Source organism: Jaculus jaculus, chromosome 6, assembly GCF_020740685.1.
Source record: "Jaculus jaculus isolate mJacJac1 chromosome 6, mJacJac1.mat.Y.cur, whole genome shotgun sequence".
Taxonomy (NCBI): domain Eukaryota; kingdom Metazoa; phylum Chordata; class Mammalia; order Rodentia; family Dipodidae; genus Jaculus; species Jaculus jaculus.
The window spans coordinates 61306367-61330266 of NC_059107.1; the positions used below are offsets into that span (position 1 = coordinate 61306367).

At 39.1% G+C, this 23900-nt stretch overlaps 1 protein-coding gene across 5 annotated transcripts in view; it reads right to left on the reverse strand.

Annotated features, from left to right (window-relative positions):
• Alms1 (ALMS1 centrosome and basal body associated protein) overlaps nucleotides 1-23900 on the reverse strand; it is a 193322-nt gene that overhangs the window by 116556 nt on the left and 52866 nt on the right. The window lies entirely within an intron of this gene.

The window sequence follows — 23900 nt, forward strand, 5'->3', positions numbered from 1 at the left end:
AAAAAAAGAAAGAACTTCGGATATTTTCTATAGTTTAGGACAAATGTCATAATCAACAGAGTCAATTATGAACAAAAATTCTCTGCCAAATAAGTGGAAAATACATTAATCTGATGATTAACATTCTTGGTAAAACCAACATTAATATTACTTACTAGTTTACTGAACAAGGTGTGCTATGACCACTTCTATATACTACCATACTAGATGTCTTCAGTGTAATAACAAGACAGATAAATATAAACAACAGTGCATCTGAGTTGGTGGCAAAACTCTGTAATCCTAGCACTTGGAGGGAGAGGTAGAAAGATCTCCATGAGTTTGAATCCAGCCTGGGACTACAGAGTGAGTTCCAGGTCAACCTGAGCTAAAGTGAGACACTACCCCCAAAAACAATGAAAGAAACCATAATGGTAATCAGGAAGTAATAAAAAAACCCTCTGTTGTAGCCGGGCGTGGTGGCACACACCTTTAATCCCAGCACTCAGGAGGCAGAGGTAGGAGGATTGCCGTGAGTTCGAGGCCACCCTGAGACTCCATAGTGAATTCCAAGTTAGCCTGAGCTAGAGTGAAACCCTACCTCAAAAAGCAAAACAAAACAAAAAAAATCTCTGTTGTGTTATGTATATTAGTCTTTTCAGAAAATCTCATTATTAACAAATTATTGGAATTCATAAATAAACATGTTAGGATCACTACATGCAAGGTTTATGGATAAAAATGTGTTGTGTTTTTATATACTTTTGGCACTCACTTGGGAAATCTTAAAACTTCAAATAATGTCCAAAACCAAATATTTCTGGACATAATATATATTAAGGTAAAAAAAAGGCAAATCCTTTATTGCTCACAGTTAAAATGGTATACAATCCTGCACTTTCATTTTCCACATGACTTAACGTTTCTTACTAGCAATCATTCCAACTGAATTGTTATTAGAATATTAGTACTAACAAACTGACACAAATAAGTTTATTTCTGGTTGTCCAGGTCTCTTATCTAGTCACTAAGGAGATGTGTTATATGTACATAGCAAGTGGACTAAAATACCTTAAGTTTTAGAAAAGGCTTTGAGAATGCTTTAAGCTTCTCTTTGTCTTCAATGATTATTCCTGATACCTAATTATGTAGCCATTATCTTTACGTTTTTAATTTTTGCTGGGCGTGGTAGCACATACCTTTAATCCCAGCACTCAGGAGGCAGAGACAGGAGGATCACTGACCGTAAATTTAAGGCCACCCTGAGATTACATAGTGAATTCCAGGTCAACCTGAACTAGAGTGAGACTGTACCTCAAAAAAAAAAAAAACAAAAAAAAACTTTTCAATTGTTAATTATGAATAACTAGATAATTATCACAATTTTATTGTGAACTACTTGGTTAATCCTTCAATAAATTGATAGATGTTCACATTTTAAACATAAATTCTCTCATAACTGAACTGTAACATATTTATCTTAGGGGTAAAATAGGAAATTCTTGATATCTTATTGGCAAATTAGATGTAAATACTATCCCTCTAGGGAGTTTTTTTCTTTAGTGCTGTAGCCACTGGCAAGTTGTCCATGTTCTGATAAATAACTCCTTACTTATGTTCATGAAAGCAACCCTAATGAAATTCAGTGGGTCACCAAAAGATAAAGACATCAAAGTGGGACTAGTTAAGGACAAAGGTTTCTGGAGGACTGGAAGGGGTTTAAGACAAGTAACAGAGGACAGACAAATGTCAAAAATAAACAAACAAACAAATAAATAAATAAATTGCTGGGTGTGGTGGATCATTCCTATAATCCCAGTACTCAGGAGGCTGAGGTAGGAGGACTCCCTTGATTGAGAGGCCTGCCTGAGCTAGAATGATTCCAGGTCAAAATGAGACCCGGCTTTAAAAATTTTTGTTGTTTTGTTTTTTGTTTTTTTGAGGTAGGGTATTGCTCTAGCCCAGGTTGACCTGGAATTCACTGTGTAGTTTCAGGGTGGCCTCGAACTCATGGTAATCCATCTAGCTCTGCCTCCAAGTGCTGGAATTAAAGGCATGTGCCAGCACGTTCAGCCAAAACAATTTTTTTTTTTAATTCAAAAGCTGTCAAGATTGTATACAGAAAATAAATTTTCTTAAAAACCTTTACCCACCTGCGTTGGGTGCCTAAAACTAACACCTCTCCCCTTCCTTTCTTTCTTCTCTCTCCCTCCCTCCTTTCTTCCTCTCACCCCTTTTTCTTTTTTAGTACTGAGGATCAAACCTAGGGCATTTATACTTGGTCATCAATCTACAATGGAACTATATCTTCGTCCTAAAACTGCCACTTTCTTAAGCTTCTCTTAAATTTATATTAAAACTTTTTCTTGGGGCTGGAGAGATGGCTCAGTGGTTAAAGGTACCTGCTTGCAAAGCCTGATGGCCTGGGTTCAATTTAACAGTATCCACGATACACAAAGTGGCATGTGCATCTGGAGTTCATTTCAGTGGCAAAAGGCTCTGGCATGCCCATTCTCTCTTTTTCTCCCTCTCTATCTCCTTGTTCCTCCTCTCTCATTTGTTAAAAATGTGCCACATTTACTAAAAAGAAAAAGAAAAACTACAGGTCATAGTATGAACCTATGTATGTGATTTGCATAATGCCAAACAGTGCCTTATTATTTATTAAAACCCAGCAAATTTTATTGAAGCAAAGTTCAAGTGTATTAAGTTTTTTTTTTCCCCTTTTAAAATACTTTATTTACAAGGAGGAACAAGGCAGATAGAGAGGCTCCAGGGCCTCCAGCCAATGAAAATAAACTTCAGACACATGTGTCACTTTGTGCATCTGGCTTATGTGGGTACTAGGGAATCAAACCTGGGTCCTTAGGCTTAGTAGGCAAGTGCCTTACCTGCTAAGTCCTCTCTCCAGTCTGACCTGTATTTTTTAAAAACTTTTTATTGACGACTTTTATATATACATGGATCTTAGAATTCTTTTTATTTTATTTATTTGAGGGGGGAGGGAGAGAGAGAGAGAGAGAGAGAGAGAGAGAATGGGTACGCCAATGGCTGTAGCCACTGTAAACTCCAGAGCATGCATCACCCTGTGCATCTGGCTCTACATGGGTAATGGAGAATCAAACCTGAGTTTTTCAGCTTTGAGACAAACACCTTAACCACTAAGCCATTTCTTCAGGCCCTAGAATTCTTTATAGATATAAAATTAGATGTGTGTGGCAGGCATGGTGGTGCACACCTTTAATCCCAGCACTCGGCAAGCAGAGATAGGAGGACTACTATGAGTTCAAGGCCATCCTGAGACTACATCGTGAACTCCAGGTCAGCCTGGGCTAGAGTGAGACCCTACCTCAAAATACTTAGTAGCAGAGGCCATTAAGTTAAAAAGGAGATATAAAGGGAAGAGAAAGGAAGGGAAGAGGGTATTTAATAGGTTGTTATTATATATATATGTAAATACAATGATTGAGATTGGGAGGTAATACGATGGAGAATGGAATTTCAAAGGGGAAAGTGGGGGGGGTATTACCATGGGATATTTTTTATATAACCATGGAAAATGTTAATAAAAATTAAATAAATAAATAAATATTTTTAAAAAAGACAGCTGGCAATTCAACTTGGCACAAGACAGAAGACTTAGAAAAGTTAGATATATCATTTGAAGTGCATGAGTTATGTAAGGTACAATTATGAGAGCTGAGAGGAAACTTATACTATGAGCATTTTATTCACATTCACATGAACTTTAACCTTTTGCATAGCAACTGGGATAAAACGGCTATGGAAATGGGCACGGAAACTGAAGATACAGTTGGTGTGGGCTGCCATACTGCCCACAGAACGAATGCCAGGTGTTTGAGGACTGGACAGTTGAAATACCACTTGCCTGTTGCTGGCATATTTTCATTTGATAAGATTAGAAATATTTCTCTATTTCCATAATGCATGTTGAGATGAGACAGATATACATTCATTAAATGAAACAGATATAAATGTGTTTTGATGATAGGTGTTCATTAGCATGCCAGACGTTTATTTTCACTGATGCAACATTTCCTTTAGTTAATGAAATTATTTTAACATTGACACAGAAAGTAATAACTTCATTGGAAAATTCTATAAGAAGAAACATTATCTCTGCTAATTTATTTTTGGAAGACAATGAAATTTTTTTAAAATACTGGGTAGATTCATTAAAAATCCACTATGCTCCTTTCTCCAATTTCATTTCATTGACTACATAAAGGGACTAGAATGTGAAAAAAAAAAAAGAAAAAGTAAAATAAAATAAAATAAGATGTGTATGTGTACCAAATATATTGGTCACCTTCTTGTTGCTGAGACAAAATACCTGAGAAAAATCAGTTCAAGGGAAGAAAGACTTATTTCAGCTTATAGTTCCAGGTTCCAGTCAATGGCAGGGGAGGCCTGGTAGGCAGATAATCATGTTCAGCTTAACAGTGAAGAGTGATGAATGAGGTGCTCAGCTAGCTTTCTCTATTTATTATTTATTTATTTTCCTGGTGAACCAACGAGTTTATTGGGGCTACTTACAGAACAGGGTGAAGAGTTGCTTACAGGAGTAATGGATGACTCAAAGGCGGCTGTATCACAGGAAACCCTGCCCAAGCACAGGTGATGACTCATGGAAGCTGCCCCTCTGGAGCACACTGCATGCAAGTAGCTCAGCTAGAGAGTCTTGAGCACACTACAGGACTTACATTCAGCTCAATCACAGAGTCTGAAGCACATTGCATTATTTGCAGGCAGCTCAATTAGGGAGCCTCTGCTTTGTCTTTTTAGTACAGCCCTGGACCTCCAGCCCAAGGAATGACATCTCCCACAGTCAGGGTGGGTCCTCTCATCTCAACTAATCTAATCTAGAAAATCCCATACCAGCCATGCCAATAGATTTGTTTCCATGGTAATTCTAAATTCTGTCAAACTGACAACCAGTGACAAGTCTACCCCTTGTCAACTTGACACTCAAACATGATGCTTTTAAGCTATAACCTTCCACCCCTGGTCCCTAGGCTCATGGTTACATCAAAAGGCAAAATGCATTCAGTCCAATTTCAAAACTTTCCATAGTCTTTTTAACAGTTCCATCATTGTTCAAAAGTCTAGTCCCATTTGTGATTCAAGGTAGTCTCTTAACTGTGAGCTCTTATAACATCAAAAAATGAGTTACACACTTTCAACATGCATCAACACAAAGTTAACATTCTAAATGCAAAAGGAAGAATGGGGACATAGTAAGAAATGATTAGATCAAACAAAGACTGAGCCGGGCGTGGTGGCGCACGCCTTTAATCCCAGCACTCGGGAGGCAGAGGTAGGAGGATCACCATGAGTTCGAGGCCACCCTGAGACTACATAGTTAATTCCAGGTCACCCTGAGCTAGAGTGAGACCCTACCTCGAGAAACTAAAAAAAAAAAAAAAAAAAGACTGAAACTAAGCAGGGCAAACTCCAAGTCCTGCATTTCTGATATCCATGTCCCCTAATAAACCATTTGAACTCCAAAAGCTCTTCTCTTCCAGCTATTCTGCCTATAGCATCTCTCATAGGCCAGATCCACCACAAACCAGCAGCTTTTCTTGGCAGATGTCCCATGGTCCTGGCATCTCTAACATCCAGGAGTCTCCACTGCAACTTACAGTTCATATCTTCATGCAGTGGCCTCTCATGGTCTCTTTGTAAGGATTTCAATCTTGCCTCACAATGATTAGCTTCAACAGCTCTCTAGAACTGTGGTGCAATATTCCATGACCTCAATTAGTTTCTTTTAATTCTTCCAAAACCAGTACCAAGTGGGTTTTGCTGTCAGACTGGGATTAAGCCTAGTGCCCATGGAACACAAATGAGGCAGCCTCTGTATGCTAATGTTAAGGAGCAGAGACCCCTTTCAATATTTTTCTTTCATGCCTTTTCCTTTCAAAAGAATTTTGCATTCTTCCTATTTTGAGCTTCCCAGGGTTGGATCTTGCCCTTAGCACATCCTTCCCATTGTCGCAATGCAGCACAGAAAGTTTCTTTACAATAGTGCTGACCACCCCTTTAACAATTACAACTACTTGTCAGCACTAGCCTGAATGTTTTTCTGTCTTGAGATTTCATGCACTAAACAAATTAGTTCAACATCATTCAAGTTCTCAGGACACGGACAGCAAAGATAACCAGCTTTCTATTACTAATGCAATAACCCCCCACTCCCCAAAAGAAGGTAAACTGACAGCCTAATAATAAGAATCAATAGAACTAAAAAAACTGGACAAGGTCGGTGGTGTGAAAGAAGAATACAAGTGTATGGCATGACTAGTGATGAAGTTCTGATGTTAAGGTATTTATGAGATGTCCAAATGAAGGCGTTCCCCTCCTAGCCTGAAACAAACATTTGGAGTACAACATTGAAAATACTGCTCTTTTGTTTTTTTCCAAGGTAGGGTGTCTCTCTAGCCCAGGACGACCTGTAACTTACTCTGTAGTCCCAAACTGGCCTCAAATTTATGATAGTCCTCCTATCTCAGCTTCCCAAGTGCTGGGATTAAAGGAGTGTGTCACCACACCTAGTTTAGAGTACTATTGTTGAAGTCATAAAAGGAAGCCTTGGTGTAGATGTTTCCTGAGAAGTTGTGATAGTTACAATGAATGCTTCCTAAAGCTTCCTGTGCTTTGAATATTCAATCCCAAGCTGGTGGTAGTTTGGGAGATAGAGCCTTGCTAGAGGAAGGGTGTTGCTGGAGGAGGGCTTTTGGGTGTTATATCTGAGCTTCTCCCTTGCCAGAGCTCAGCTTACTCTTGATGCCTTCTGCCAGTTGCTATGGGAAGAAGTGATGCCCCAGTCTCTGCTCTACCATCCTTTCTCTGTCATGATGAAGATTCTTCTTGAGATTGTAAACTGATATAAACCCTTTCTTCAATCAGCAATTTCTGGTCAGATGTTTTGTCATAGCAATGAGGTTAATAATACAGAAATTAAGATTATTTGCAGCATATAGCATTATTTTTCCACCAAGTTTTTTTTAAATTTGCTTCTGTAAACAAGCTGTGGACATTATCATACCACTGATAGTAAGTCAAAAAAATAATCATCAAGACTTTTCACATCTTTACCACACAACATGTTTTGTAGTACACATAAGATAGAAATAAAATATGGTATTGTTGAGGGTTGGGGCTTGCTAGGCATGGCAAACAGCTCAGAAGCAGCAGGTCTAGGCTGCAGGGAGACTAAGAGACAGATCACTACCTCCACCACTGCCACCCGTCTGTGTGGCCATGTGTCACCATGATGATCCACAGCTTCCAGAGCAGCTACCAGGACTTTTCCTTTAGGCTCTGGAAGCTGAAGGCATCCAAGACCCACATGAAGTCTGCAGATATGGAGAAATGAGGCTCTGGGGATCCAGGGCAGTCTACGCTCAGCTTCCTCAGGGTCCCCAGGATGCAGGCTTGGTCTCTCAGGTCTGAACCATTGATTGAAAACTTCAACGAACAGTCCTATTAGCAGCTCCCACCCTTGATGGAGGTTCACCGCATCCAGATTCATGCTGTACCTTACTTGGTTGATCTGAACATGCCTGTTTTGGTAGTCTATCCACCTCCCCTTTCCCCCTAATCTAGACAGAGGCCACTTTCTGGACCCCAGGATCTGGTTCCTTAAGGTTAATGAAGGAGGTGGTTAGCTGATGAGTTGCATGTCCCATCTATACCTCAAATAATGTTTGGAGGCAACCTTTAAAGAATCCAGCATGGCTCTGGTATTGGGATGAAGTTCAATGCTACAGATGCACTAAGATGTGTAAACAACTACCAAGGAATGCTTAAAATAGCTTGTGTTAAAGAGTGGCAGGAAAGTAGGGCAGAAGGTGAACACTCCAAACAAGTTATTAAACCATACCACTGGACCAAAACAACAGACCACATAGATATAAAAAAAAAAAAAAATTAAAGCCAGAGAACAGATTAAATTTTTTGAAGAAGTTCTCCTACTTCAAGAGTAGTGATTTGGAACAATGCTGGGCATGCATGTATGTATGAATCTATGTATATATGCATACACACACATACACACTTGCATTTTCTTAAAACTTACTGATTTAAATGTCTTGGTCCCTGAGTAGTTTTAGATTACTTATTTTTTTGGTTACTTATTTTGATAATTCATTGTTAAACCTGTGGAATTAAAATAATTGACTTTTTGTAATTAAAAAAAGGTGGTAGGATGAGTGTACTTCTGAAGATTTCACTGGTTTATTCTTGTGAGGAATACCAAGAAAACATGTTTTTGCCATTACTAAATATGACATATACCATTTTATATTTATTTGTTCTAAATGACTTTTGTGAAAGAAGAATAAATAATACAGAATCACGGATCCAAAAATATATATATGGTATTCTCTTCTAAGGAGAAATTTAAATAAACTGGTAATGTGCTATGTGGAATGAAATGGAATGGTTACAAGGGCATTTAAATTGTTTAAAAAGGGTGAGTGTGGTTGCACAAACCTGTAATACTAGCACTTGGAAGGCTGAGACAGGAGGATCATCAATTCAAAGGCATCCTAGCCTGCAAAGCAAAGCAGTTTCAAAAACATAAAATAAGGGCTGGAAAGATGGCTCAGCAGTTAATGCACTGCCCTACAAAGCCTAACAGCCCAGGCTTGATTCCCCAGTACTCACGTAAAGTCAGAGATACATGCATCTATAATTTGTATACAGACTTCCGGTTAAGATGGCAGCTTAGGTACCACGCCAAAGCAGACAGGGGAGAAAAATCCAAAAAAAAAAAAAAAAAAAAACCGCCCCAGCAAAACAGACTCTTCTAAACACACTCTTACTAAAAACTGAGGTGTATAAGAAATTACCAACCATAGCAGAGAAGTAGGAAAGATCCAGAGCATTTATAGCCAACATAGGCAGGCAGAAGTAGCTCCAACAGCAGCAGCACCAGGTCCACGGGGCCACAGCTGCAAGGCTCAGCTTGAGCCGCAAGAAAAGCCAGGTGAGGGAATTTTCTACTCACGCCAGAGCTCCTCACAAACTCAAGAAACGTGAAGGAAGGACCGCAGCTAGGAACAGAGGAGCAGATAACAAGGAAGAGGATAACATGGACCAGCGGGAAAACTAGAGCCACCATCCACACCCTCTCCTCCCCCACCACCAGCACAAGCACCAGAGACCTGGGGAAGGGAGATCACAGCACCCAGCACCGGCAACCAGTTCAGCGATCCAGCAACCCAGCCAGCCTACTTGAACCCACAGCGCACCAAAAAAGGACCCAAGCAGGAACACAGCATAATTGAGACCAAAATCATCCCAAAAGGTAACTGGGATTATACCAGGTCAGTACCTGCCAAATAAGCCTGGTATATAGGCTTAAATCAGAAATGCTAATTGCCCCTTCCATATCAGGATAAATTATATGTTAAATCTGATGGATGGTCGGTTTTGCCATTCTTAAATAAGCTATATTTTGGGCTTATTTGTTGCTTCCTGATTTATAGTGGCTTTGTTTCCTCTTCTGTTGTTCATTAGGGAAGGGTCTCACTTGGTCACAAACTGACTTGGAACCCTCAACAGACCAGAACTCTTAACCTCCTAGTTGACAGGATTAAGGGTGTGGAGCAACACACACTAAGGGACTGTGACTCTGTTAGAGGATCTGCTTGTCATAATACCTACTCTTACATAAATACTCTGTGCTGTTTTTCATTGCATGTGTACATAGTTTAGTTAAATTTTAGTATTTTGTTCCACTCAGCCAATACTCAAATAGCAAGCAAACCCAACATCTAGGGCCACTTTTGTAGATACTCTGAGAGTCTTAAGAGCTACACCTAGCACCTTAAGCTCCTACCCTGAAGATATATAGCATCAGATTGATTGATACATCTAATAATACTATAGCTAACTAGAAAATACAAGCATTAAATTAATCCAAGATACAAAAACATGTATAATATAAGAAACACCAAAAAATCAAGACAATATGAATCCACCAAAAAGTATTAATGCATCAGAAATGACCTCCAGTGAGAATGAGTTAGAGGAAATGCCTGAGAAAGATTTCAAAAGAATGATTATAAAGATGCTCAGAGAAGTCAAAGAGGAAATCAAAGGAATTCAAGACGACACAGGAAACCAATTTAATGAAATAAAAAGGTCAATACAAGACATAAACAAGGAAATAGAAATAATAAAGAAAAACCAGTCAGAATTACTAACAATGAAGAACACAAGTCAATGAAATTTAAAAAAAAATAAAAAAAGACACCTCTGTAGAAAATCACACCAGCAAAATAGATGGAGAGGACAGAATATCTAAACTAGAAGAGCAGGTAGCAGATCTAATACAGTCCAACAAAGAGAAAGACAAACTAATAGGAAAGTATGAATGGGAATTTCAAGATATCCAGGATACTATAAAAAGATCAAACGTAAGAATTCAGGGTACAGTAGAAGCAGAAGAATTTCACTCCAAAGGCATAGTAGGTGTTTTCAACAAAAGCATAGAAGAAAACTTCCCCCCAATTGGGAAAGAGATGCCAATGCAGATACAGGAATCCTTTAGAACACCAAACAGACAAAACCTGGAAAAAACCTCTCCTCGCCATATTATAATTAAACTAGCAAACACAGAGTTTGTATATGGTGGCTGGAGGACATAGCATGCCCATTCTATCTACCTCTCTTCTTGCAAATAAATATTTTAAAAAATAGAATAAGCATAAAAATAAACTTTAAAAAGAAAGAAAATATGGAATGAAATTGTCAAAGTCCTCCTGGAGAAGGCAGAATTTTAATTTTAAAAAGAATTTCAAAATATTGAGAAGTAAATGGCATTCCAAGGAATGAGAAAGTATAAATGAAAGAGAAAGGAGGGCTGGAGAAATAGCTCAATGGTTAAGGTACTTGCATGCAAAGCTTAATGTCCTAGGTTCGATTTCCCCATACCGAAGTACAGCCAGATGCACAAAGTGGTGCATGCATCTGAAGTTTTTTACAGTGGCTGGAGGCCCTGACACCCCATTCTCATTCTCTCTATGTGTCTCACTTCTGCTACAAAAAAAAAAAATCAATAAAAATGTCTAAAAAAAAAAAAAGAGAGAGAGAGAAGAAGGAATAAGTATGACTCCAGAAGAGAAGTAAACACAAACAATAACAAAATAATCTATTTGGTAAAGGGACATGAAAGAAAATTAAAATTGAGTAACTAGACAGTCTGGCAATTAGCCACCTTCCTCCGCCATCATGAAGCTTCCCCTTGAGAATGTAAGCCACAATAAACAACTTTCCTCCCATCAGCTGCTTATGGTCAGGTGCTTTGTGCCAGCAATGAAAATGTAACTACAACAGTCAAATTGGAAGTAGAGAAGTGGTGGTGTAGCTACTATAAACCTGTGACTTTGGCCTTTTGGAACTGATTTGTGGGAGGAATGTGGAAGGATTTGAAATCTTGGCCAAAGAGATACTTCACAGTGTTATAAAAAGAGTTTGATGGGCCATTCTGGTCGGAATTTGAGAGACCTAAATGCATAAAGAACTGTGGACTATGTGGGATTGGCTTATGAGGGTGTGGTGGTTTGATTCAGGTGTCCCACCATAAACTTAGGTGATCTGAATGCCAGGTTCCCAGCTGATGGTGATTTGGGAATTAATGCCTCCTGGAAGCAATGTATTTTGGGGGGCAGGCTTATGGGTATTATAACCAGTTTCCCCTTGCTAGTGTTTGGCACACTCTCCTGGTGCTATTGTCTACTTAACGTTGGCCAGGAGGTGATGTCCACCCTCAGCTCATGCCATTGTTTTCCAAAGCTAACACAGAGCTTCTCCTCCAGCCCGTAAGCCAAAATAAACCTTTTTCCCACACAAACTGCTATTGGTCAGGTGATTTCTGCCACCAATGCAAACCTGACTGCAACAGTAAAGTTGATACTGACAGTGGTGTCACTTAAAACCTGACTGTCTTCCGGTTAAGACGGAGGCGTAGGTACCACGCCAAAGCAGCCTAGGGGGGAAAAAGACCAAAAAAACTCAGCAAAATACACATTTTAATAAAAAGTGAGGTGTATAGGAAATTGAGGCAGCAGCGGAGAAGTAGAAGAGTTCCAGAGCATCCAGAGCCTGCACAGGCGGGAACAGCGGCTCCGGGGCGGCTCGGCCACCCGCCGCAGCCACGGAGCAGCAGAAAGCCGCCGGACTCTCAGCTCGAGCCGCAGGAGAAGCCAGGTGCGGGATTTTCCCCTCACACCGCGCTCTCCGCAACTCGGGAAACGTGAGGGGAGAGCGGCAGCGAGCAACGGAGGGAGGAGCAGACCGCGAGGTAGAAGCACACGTGGAACAGCGATACAACCAGAGCAGCCGCGGCTCCCTCCCCTCCCCCACCACCTGAACCCAGCTCCAGCGAACACAGCAGCGGCCTGGGACCCGGCCATGCCAACTTGGGCTGACAGCAGGACCCAAGCAGGAGCAGACTTCGGCAGCAACTTCAGCGGCTCCAGCACCGGTACCAGTGGCCCCAACAGCAGCGGACCCAGGAGCGGCAGCAGCGGCAGATCCCGCAGCAGCGGCTTCGGGGTGAGCAGCGGCGGTGGACACGGCAGCGGCAGCTTCAGCAGCGGCAGCTTCAGCAGCGGTGGTGGCTCTGGTGGTGGCAGGTACAACAGCAGCAGAGGCAGCAGCAGTGGCTCAGTTTGCCCCGTAGGAAAAGCAAGTGCCCAGCTCCAGAAATCAGAACAGCAGCCCGACGACCCAGGCAGCAACTTGACTGAGACCACAATCACCCAAGGTAACTGGGATTGCACCAGGGAAGGGTCTCACTTGGTCACAAGCTGACGTGGATACCTCAACAGACCAGAAATCTAAACCTCTTTGTTGATAGAGGATCTGGTCATTATAATAACGACTCTTGCATACATACTCGGGGCTGTTTTTGATTGAATGTGTACAGTGTTTAGTTAAATTTTAGAATCTACTAGTATTTTATTCCACTCAGCCTGCTTGAATACTCCTATAGCAGGGAAACTCAACCCCTAAGAACATCTTTGTAGATACTCTGAGACTCTTAAGAGCCACACCTAATACCTTAAGGTCCTACCCTGAAAATATATTACATCAAATCAATTGATACAGCTAAGAATACACAGCTAGCTAGAAAATCCAAACATTAACTTAATCCAAGATGCAAAAATATATACATTATAACACAAGAAACACTAAAAAGCAAGACGATATAAATCCACCTAAAAGTATTAATGCATCAGAAATGTCCTCCAGTGAGAAAGAGTTAGAGGAAATGCCTGAGAAAGAGTTCAAAAGAATAATTATAAATATGTTCAAAGAGGTCAAAGAACACATGAAAACAATCAAAGAAGAAATCAAAGAGGAAATCCAAGGAATCAAAGAAGAGGCAGGACACCAACTTAATGAAATAAAGAAGGCAATACAAGACATAAATAGGGAAATAGAAATAATAAAGAAGAACCAGTCAGAATTACTAGCAATGAAGAACACAGTTAATGAAATAAAAAACTTTGTAGAAAATCTCACCAGTAGGATGGATGAGGGAGAGGACAGAATATCTAAGCTAGAAGACCAGGTGGCAGACCTAATGCAGTCCAACAAAGAGAAAGACAAACTTATAGAAAAGTATGAGTGGGAATTTCAAGATATTCGGGACACTATGAAAAGATCCAATATAAGAATTCAGGGCATAGTAGAAGGAGAAGAACTCCACTCCAGAGGCATAGTAGGCATCTTCAACAAAATCATAGAGGAAAATTGCCCCCAAATTGGGAAAGAGGTGCCAATACAGATACAGGAAGCCTTTAGAACCCCAGCCAGACAAAACCCAGAAAGAACCTCTCCTCGCCATATTATAATCAAACTTCCAAACACACAAACCAAAGAAAAAATATTGAAAGCAGTTAGAGAGAAAAATCAAGTTACCTACAAAAGCAAGCCCATCAGGATTACAGCAGATTATTCAACACAAACTTTTAAAGCCAGAAGGGCTTGGAGTGATATATTCCAAGTTCTGAAAGATAACAACTGTCAACCAAGGTTACTTTATCCTGCAAAGTTATCCATTCAAATAGATGGAGAAATAAAGACATTCCATGACAAAAGCAGGTTAAAGGAGTATTTGAAGACAAAACCAGCTCTACAGAAAATACTTGATAGAATCCTCCATGCTGAACAAAAGGAAAAGCACACATATAAGGAACCTAGAAAAAACAAGCTATACTCAAATACCAGTTAACAGAAGAGAGCACAGGTAGAACCAGTAACACACACACACACACACACACACACACAAAAAAATGGCAAACATAAATACACACCTTTCAATAATATCTCTTAATATCAACGGTCTCAATGCCCCAACGAAAAGACATAGATTTGCAGACTGGGTTAAAAAGCAGGATCCTACAATTTGTTGTCTCCAAGAAACTCACCTTTCTACAAAGGATAGACATTATCTTAGGGTGAAAGGTTGGAAGACGGTGTTTCAAGCAAATGGGCCTAGAAAACAAGCAGGGGTTGCTATCCTAATATCAGACAGGGTAGACTTTAGTCCGACGTTAGTCAAGAAAGATAAGGAAGGTCACTTTATATTGATTAAGGGCACACTCCAACAGGAGGACATTACAATCCTAAACATATATGCACCTAACATGGGGGCTCCCAAGTTCGTCAAACAAACACTATTAGAACTAAGGTCACAGATAACACCAAACACAGTGGTGGTGGGTGACTTTAACACCCCACTCTCATCAATTGACAGGTCATCCAGGGAAAGAATAAACAGAGAGGCATCTGGACTAAATGAGGTCATAGAAGGAATGGACCTAACAGATATATACAGGACATTTCATCCAAAGGCTGCAGAATATACATTCTTTTCAGCAGCACATGGAACATTCTCTAAAATAGACCATATATTAGGACATAAAGCAAATCTTAACAAATTCAGGAAAATTGAAATAATTCCTTGCATTCTATCTGACCACAATGGAATTAAACTACAAATCAGTAGCAAGAAAGGCTATAGAGCATACACAAAATCATGGAAACTAAACAATACACTACTAAATGATGAGTGGGTCAATGAAGAAATCAAAAAGGAAATCAAAAACTTTATAGAGTCAAATGATAATGAGAACACAACATACCAAAATCTCTGGGACACAATGAAGGCAGTTCTAAGAGGTAAATTTATAGCCTTAAGTGCCTATATTAAGAAATTAGAAAGGTCGCAAGTAAACGACCTACTGCTTCGCCTTAAAGCCTTGGAAAAAGAAGAACAAGGCAAACCAAAAATTAGTAGACGGGAAGAAATAATAAAGATTAGGGCAGAAATTAATGAAATAGAAATAAAAAGAACAATCCAAAGAATTAATGAAACAAAGAGTTGGTTCTTTGAAAGGATAAACAAGATTGATAAACCCTTAGCAAATCTGACCAAAAGAAAGAGAGAAGAGACACAAATTAATAAAATCAGAGATGAACAAGGTAACATCACAACAGATTCCAGAGAAATTCAAAAAATCATAGGGACATACTGTAAAAGCATATACTACACAAAGTATGAAAATCTGAAAGAAATGGATGATTTCCTTGATCTATATGACCTACCTAAATTAAATCAAAATGAGATTAATCACTTAAATAGACCTATAACAAACATGGAGATCCAAACAGTTATCAATAATCTCCCAACTAAAAAAAGCCCAGGCCCGGATGGATTCACTGCTGAATTTTACCAGACTTTTAAGGAAGAGCTAACACCATTGCTTCTTAAGCTTTTCCAGGAAATAGAAAAAGAAGGAATTCTACCAAACTCCTTCTATGAGGCCAGCATCACCCTGATACCAAAACCAGGCAAAGATAGAACAAAAAAAGAAAATTACAGACCAATCTCCCTCATGAACATAGATGTAAAAATTCTCAACAAAATATTGGCAAACAGAATACAAGAGTATATCAAAAAGATCATTCACCCTGACCAAGTAGGCTTTATCCCAGAGATGCAGGGATGGTTCAACATACGCAAATCTATAAATGTAATACATTACATAAACGGGTTGAAGGACAAAAATCACATGATCATCTCATTAGATGCAGAGAAAGCATTTGACAAAATCCAACATCCCTTCATGATAAAAGTCCTACAGAGACTGGGAATAGAAGGAACATATCTCAATATAATAAAGGCTATTTATGACAAGCCTACAGCAAACATATTACTAAATGGGGAAAAACTGGAAGCTTTTACACTAAAATCAGGAACAAGACAAGGGTGTCCACTGTCCCCACTTTTATTTAATATAGTTTTGGAAGTCTTAACCATAGCAATAAGGCAAGAGACACACATAAAAGGGATACAAATTGGAAAGGAAGAAATCAAGTTATCATTATTTGCAGATGACATGATTCTATACATAAAGGACCCTAAAGACTCTACTAGCAAGCTGTTAGAGGTGATCAAAACCTACAGCAATGTAGCAGGATACAAAATAAATACACAGAAATCAGTAGCCTTCATATATGCTAACAACAAACACACAGAGGATGAAATCAGAGAATCACTCCCATTCACAATTGCATCAAAAAAAATAAAGTACCTTGGAATAAACCTAACCAAGGAAGTAAAGAATCTCTACAATGAGAACTTTAAAACACTCAAGCGAGAAATTGCAGAAGACACTAGAAAGTGGAGAAACATCCCTTGTTCCTGGATTGGAAGAATCTATATCGTGAAAATGGCAATCTTACCTAAAGCAATCTACACATTTAATGCAATCCCTATCAAAATTCCAAAGGCTTTCTTCATGGAAATAGAAAAAACAATCCAAAAATTCATTTGGAATCACAAAAAACCTCGAATATCTAAAATAATACTGAGCAACAAAAAAGAGGCTGGTGGTATCACCATACCTGATTTTAACCTATACTACAGAGCCATAGTAACAAAAACAGCATGGTACTGGCACAAAAACAGACATGTAGATCAGTGGAACAGAATAGAGGACCCAGATGTAAGCCCAAGTAGCTATAGCCACCTGATATTCGATAAAAATGCCAAAAATACTCATTGGAGAAGAGACAGCCTCTTCAGCAAATGTTGTTTTGAAAACTGGATAAATATCTGCAGAAGGATGAAAATAGATTCTTCTCTCTCGCCATGCACAAGAGTTAAGTCCAAATGGATTAAAGACCTTAACATCAGACCCGAAACTTTGAAACTGCTAGAGGAAAAAGTAGGGGAAACCCTTCAACATATTGGTCTTGGCAAAGACTTTCTGAATACAACCCCAATTGCTCAGGCAATAAAACCACAGATTAACCACTGGGACCTAATGAAATTACAAAGATTTTGCACCGCAAAGGACACAGTGAAAAAAGCAAAGAGGCAACCTACAGAATGGGAAAAAATCTTTGCCAGCTCTATATCTGATAGATATATAATATCTAGGATATACAAAGAACTCAAAAAGTTAAATAATAAGGAATCAAACAAGCCAATCAAAAAATGGTCTATGGAGCTTAAAAAGAGTTCTCAAAGGAAGAAATACGAATGGCATATAAGCATCTAAAAAAATGTTCTACGTCACTAGTCATCAGGGAAATGCAGATTAAAACTACATTGAGATTCCATCTCACTCCTGTCAGATTCGCCACCATCATGAAAACAAATGATCATAAATGTTGGCGGGGATGTGGAAAAACAGGAACCCTTCTTCACTGCTGGTGGGAATGCAATCTGGTCCAGCCATTGTGGAAAACAGTGTGGAGGTTCCTAAAACAGCTAGAGATTGATTTACCATATGACCCAGCTATAGCGCTCCTAGGCATATATCCAAAAGACTCATCTCATTTCCTTAGAACTACATGCTCAACCATGTTTATTGCTGCTCAATTTATAATAGCTGGGAAATGTAACCAGCCTAGATGTCCCTCAACAGATGAGTGGATAATGAAGATGTGGTACATTTATACAATGGAGTTCTACTCAGCGGTAAAGAAAAATGAAGTTATGAAATTTGCAGAAAAATGGATGGACCTGGAAAGTATTATACTAAGTCAGGTAACCCAGGCCCAGAAAGCCAAGCGCCACATGTTCTCTCTCATATGTGGATCCTAGCTACAGATGACTGGGCTTCTGCGTGAGAATGAAAATACTTAGTAGCAGAGGCCAGTAAGTTGAAAAGGAGACATAAAGGGTGGAGAAAGGAAGGGAGGAGGATACATAATAGGTTGATATTGTATATATGTAATTACAATGATTGTAATGGGGAGGTAATATGATGGAGAATGGAATTTCAAACGGGAAAGTGTGGGGGTGGGGAGGGAGGGAATTACCATGGGATATATTTTATAATCATGAAAAATGTTAATAAAAATTAAAAAAAAAGAAAGAAATTAGAGGGCTAGAGAGATAGCTTAGCGGTTAAACACTTGCCTGTAAAGCCTTAGGACCCCGGTTCGAGGCTCGGTTCCCCAGGTCCGACGTTAGCCAGATGCACAAGGGGGCGCATGCATCTGGAGTTCGTTTGCAGAGGCTAGAAGCCCTGGCGCGCCCATATATATATATATGTATATATATATATATATATAGAAATTAGAGGGCTGGAGAGATGGCTTAGCAGTTAAGCGCTTGCCTGTGAAGCTTAAGGACCCTGGTTCGAGGCTCAATTCCCCAGGACCCACGTAAGCCAGATGCACAAGGGGGAGCACGCATCTGGAGTTTGTTTTAGTGGCTGGAGGCCCTGGAGCACCATTCTCTCTCTCTCCCTTCCTCTCTTTCTCCCTCCCTCCCTCTTTCTCTGTCTGCCGCACTCAAATAAATAAAGAAATTAGAGAATTCACAAATAAACAATTTAATGCTCCACCTTAAGGTCTTGAAAAAAGAAGAACAAGGCAAACCAAAAATCAGTAGACGAGAAGAAATCATAAAGATTAGGGCAGAAATTAATGAAATAGAAACAAACAAACAAACAAAAAATCCAAAGAATCAATGAAACAAAGAGTTGGTTCTTTGAAAGGATAAACAAGATTGATAAACCCTCAGCAAATTTGACCAGAAGAAAAAGAGAAGAGACAAAAACTAATAAAATTAGATATGAAAAAGGCACCATTACAACAGATACCAAAGAAATTCAGACAATTATAAGGACATACGTTAAGCATATATATGCCTCTAAATTTGAAAATCCAAAATAAGTGGATGATTTCCTTGATTCATATGACCTACCAAAATTAAACCAAGATGAGATAAACCACTTAAATAGACCTACCTATAGCAAGTACAGAGATCCAAGCAGTTATAAAAATTCTCCCAACTAAAAAAAGGCCAAGCCCAGATGGACTCACTGGTGAATTTTACCAGACCTTCATGGGAAGAACTAACACCAATGCTTCTCAAACTTTTCTATAAAATAGAAAAGGAAGGAATTCTACCAAACTCCTTCTATGAAGCCAGCATCACCCTCATACCAAAACCAGACAAAAACAGAACAAAAAAAGAAAATTACAGACCAATGTCCCTCATGAACATAGATTCAAAAATTCTCAAGAAAATATTAGCAAACAAATACAAGAATATATCAAAAAGATTATTCACCCCAAACAAATTGGCTTTACCCCAGAGTTGCAGGGATGTTACAACATATGCAAATCAATAAGTGTAATACATCATATATATAGTCTGAAGGACAAAAATCACATGATCATCTCAATAGATGCAGAACAGGCATTTGACAAAATCCAACATCCTTTCATGGTAAAAGTATTACAGAAACTGGGAATAGAAGGAACATATCTCAACATAATAAAAGCTATTTATGTCAAACCTACAGCCAACAAAATACCAAGTGGTGAAAAACTTGAAGCTTTTCCACTAAATTCAGTAATAAAACCAGGGTGTCCACTGTCCCCACTCTTATTTAATATAGTACTGAAGTCTTAGCTGTAACATAAGGCAAGAGACACTCATAAAATGGATACAAATTGGAAAAGAGATCAAATTATCACTATTTGCAGATGATATGATTCTATACATGAAAGACCCTAAAAACTCTACCAGCAATCTGTTAGAGCTGATAAACACTTTTAGCAATGTACAGGATACAAAATAAGTACACAGAAATCAGTAGTTTCCTATATACTAACATCAAACATGCAGAGAATGAAATCAGAGAATCTCTCCCATTCACAATTGCTTCAAGAAAATAAATAAAGTACCTTGGAATAAACTTAACTAAGGAAGTAAAGGAGCCCTACAATGAGAACTTTAAAACACTCACGCGAGAAATTGCAGAAGACAAGGAAATGGAAAGGCATCCCATGTTCTTGGATTGGAAGAATCAATATTGTGAAAATGTCAATCTTACCAAAAGCAATCTACACATTTAATGCAATCCCCATTAAAAGTCCAAAGACATTCTTTACAGGAATAGGAAAAAAAAAATCCTAAATTTCATTTGGAAGCACAAAAATTCTCGAATAGAACAAAGCGAGAAACAAAAATAACACTGGTGGTATCACCACACCCAATTTCAAGCTATATTACAAAGCCACAGTAACAAAAACACCAAAGTAATGGCATAAAGACAGACATGTAGATCAATGGAACAGAATAAAGGAGCCAGAAGTTAATCCAGGCAGCTACAGCCATCTGATTTTTGACAAAAAATACCAAAATATTCATTGGAGAAAAGACAGCCTCTTCAACAAGTGGTGCTGGGAAAACTGGATATCTATATGTAGAAATATGAAAATGATCTTTGTCTTTCTCCATGTACAAAACCAAATCAAAGCGGATCAGAGACCTTAATATCAGACCTGAAACTCTGAAATTGCTAGAGGAAAAGATAGGGGAAACCCTTCAACATATTGGCACAGGTAATGACTTTCTGAATATAACCCCAGTTGCTCAGAAAATACAACCACCAATCAACTACAGGGATCTCATGAAATCACAAAGTTTTTGTTACAGCATTGGACACTATGAATAGAGCAAATAGATAACCTACAGAATGGGAGAAAATCTTTGCCACCTACATATCTGACAGAGGATTAATATACAGAATATGCAAAGAATTCAAAAAAACAGAACAATAAGAAATCAAACAACCCAATCAAAAAATGAGCTATGGGGTCTGGAGAGATGGCTTAGCGGTTAAGTGCTTGCCTGTGAAGCCTAAGAACCCCAGTTCGAGGCTCGGTTCCCCAGGACCCACGTTAGCCAGATGCACAAGGGGGCACACGTGTCTGGAGTTTGTTTGCTGTGGCTGGAGGCCCTGGCGCGCCCATTCTCTCTCCCTCCCTCCTTCCCTCCCTCTCTCCCCTTCTCTCTCTCTCTGCCTCTTTCTCTCTCTGTCTGTTGCTCTCAAATAAATAAAAGTAAACAAAAAAAACTTTTTAATTATAAAAAATATTTAAAAGTAAATTTAAAAAATGAGCTATGGAACTAAATAGCAAGTTCTCACTGGAAGAAATACAGATGGCATATAAATATCTAAAAAAGTGTTCTACATCCTTAGCCATCAAGGAAATGCAAATTAAAACTACCTTGAGATCTCATCTCTCTCCTGTCAGAATGGCTACCATCAAGAAAACAAATGACAATGTTGGCGAGGATGTGGTAAAAGGGGAACCTTTCTGCACTGTTGGTGGGAATGTAATCTGGTACAGACATTGTGGAAATCAGTGTGGAGGTTCTTGAGACAGCTAAAAATAGATTTGCCATATGATCCAGCTATAGCACCCCCAGGCATATATCCTAATGACTCTTCTCACTACCTTAGAGATACCTGTACAACCATGTTTATTGCTGCTCTATTCACAATAGCTAGGAAATGGAACCAGCCTAGATGTCCATCCACAGAGGAAAGGATAATAAAGATGTAGTGCGTCTACACAATGGAATTCTATTCAGCAGTAAAGAAAAATGAAATTATGAAATTTGCAGGGAAATGGATGGATCTGGAAAGGATTATAATAAGTGAGGTAACCCAGGCCCAGAAAGCCAAATGTTGTATGTTCTCTCTTATATGTGGATCCTAGCTACAAATGTATAGACTTGTGTGTGATTTGGCACAAATAATCAGTAGCAGAGGCCCATAAGGTAGAAAAAGACTGTAAGGGAGGGAGAGGGAAGGTCTTAAGGGGATGGTATTATATCTAAGTAGAAGAACAGAGTACAAGGAGGGGAAAGGCCTAAGTGAGGTAAAGGGAAGAAATTGTACAAAAGAAAGGTGGCGGGGAGGGTCAATCAAAATTCAAGATATTCTGAATAAGACATATGAAAATCTACTTTAATTAATGGCACATCCAGAAGCCATAGATTGTTACTAGAAAATTTCCAGTGCCTGGGTTGGGATACCTCCCAGTGAGTCATTGGCCAGGGAGGTCCCTGTTGCCTCCAAAACATTACAGGCTATTGCTAAGGCCCTTGGTTCCCCGTGAGAAAGAGATGGTAAGACCCTATTGCTGAAGACTTCACATACCTGAGTGGCAAAGTCACTGAGAAATCAAGATGGTGCTGAGCAGAAAACCTTCTCCCTGTAGCACAGCCAACTGAAAGCTGGAAAAAGCTGCTCTGTATGCAGTCTTATGGGAGACAGAAGTCATCAGCATCTTACTTTGAGACAGGGTCTCTTGCTGCTGTTAACCAAAGCCAATCTAGTGGCCTAGGAGTTTTAGATTCTCCTGGCTCTACCTTCCCCTGATGTAGGTGTCTTGGGCTCATAGATACATGTGCCACTTTGAGTCCAGCTTTTTGTGGGTACTGGGAAGGATCAAGCTAGAGTCAGATTTTGCAAGCATGCATCTTTACTGGCTAAACCATCTTCCCAGCCTTCATCATTGTAAAAAAAAAAAAAAAATCCAAATAGGTACAAAAAGTGAAAACTAATAAACCAAATAAGTAGCAAACGTAAGCTAGAGTGTCTGTACTAAAATAAGGCAAAATAGACACTCAAAAAAATTCTATAACAAATAAACAGGGATAATAAGGAAAAAAATCAATTCATCAGGAACATATAAATGTAGGAACTTAATACACAGTCTTAAAATACATGAAGCAAATCTGAGGGGGAGAAAAGTAATAATGGTTAAGGACTTTAATCCCTTCCTTGCTTTCTCAATATATTAATTTTCATTTATTTGCAAGAAAAAGAAGAGAATGAGAAGTGTGTGCCAGGACTTCTTGCCATTACTAATGAATTCCAGATGCATGTACCACTTTGTGCATCTGGCTTTATGTGTGTATTGGGGAATCGAACCCAGGCCATCAGGCTTTGCAAGCAAATGCCATTAACAAACACTGAGCCATCTCTACAGCCCAATACCCTACTTTTGAAAATGGAAAAAAAAAAAAAAAAGTAGGTAAAAGATCAGTAAGGATACAAATCTGAACACTTCAACTTCTAACACTAGAGGGTTTCAGAACACATCCACCTTAATTAGCAGAATATACATCCTTCTCAAGCAGAAACTGTACGTTCTAAGGATAAACTATATGTTATAAATGCAGTAAAATATCAGTAACATGAATACACACAGAATAAACATATTTCTTAGTAGCTATGGTAATTTTTTTTTTTTTTTTTTTTTGGTTTTTTGAGGTAGGGTCTCACTCTAGCCCAGGCTGACCTGGAATTAACTCTGTAGTCTCAGGGTGGCCTCGAACTCACAGTGATCCTCCTACCTCTACCTCCCGAGTGCTGGGATTAAAGGTGTGCGTCACCACGCCCAGCAAGATAGCAAATTTTTAAAAAATATTTTATTTGAGAGAGAACATGTGGGTACTGGGGAATTGAACCTGGGTCCATAGGCTCTACAAACACCTTAACTGCTAAGCCATCTCTCCAGCCCATAAGATAGCAAGTTTTATGTTACATGTA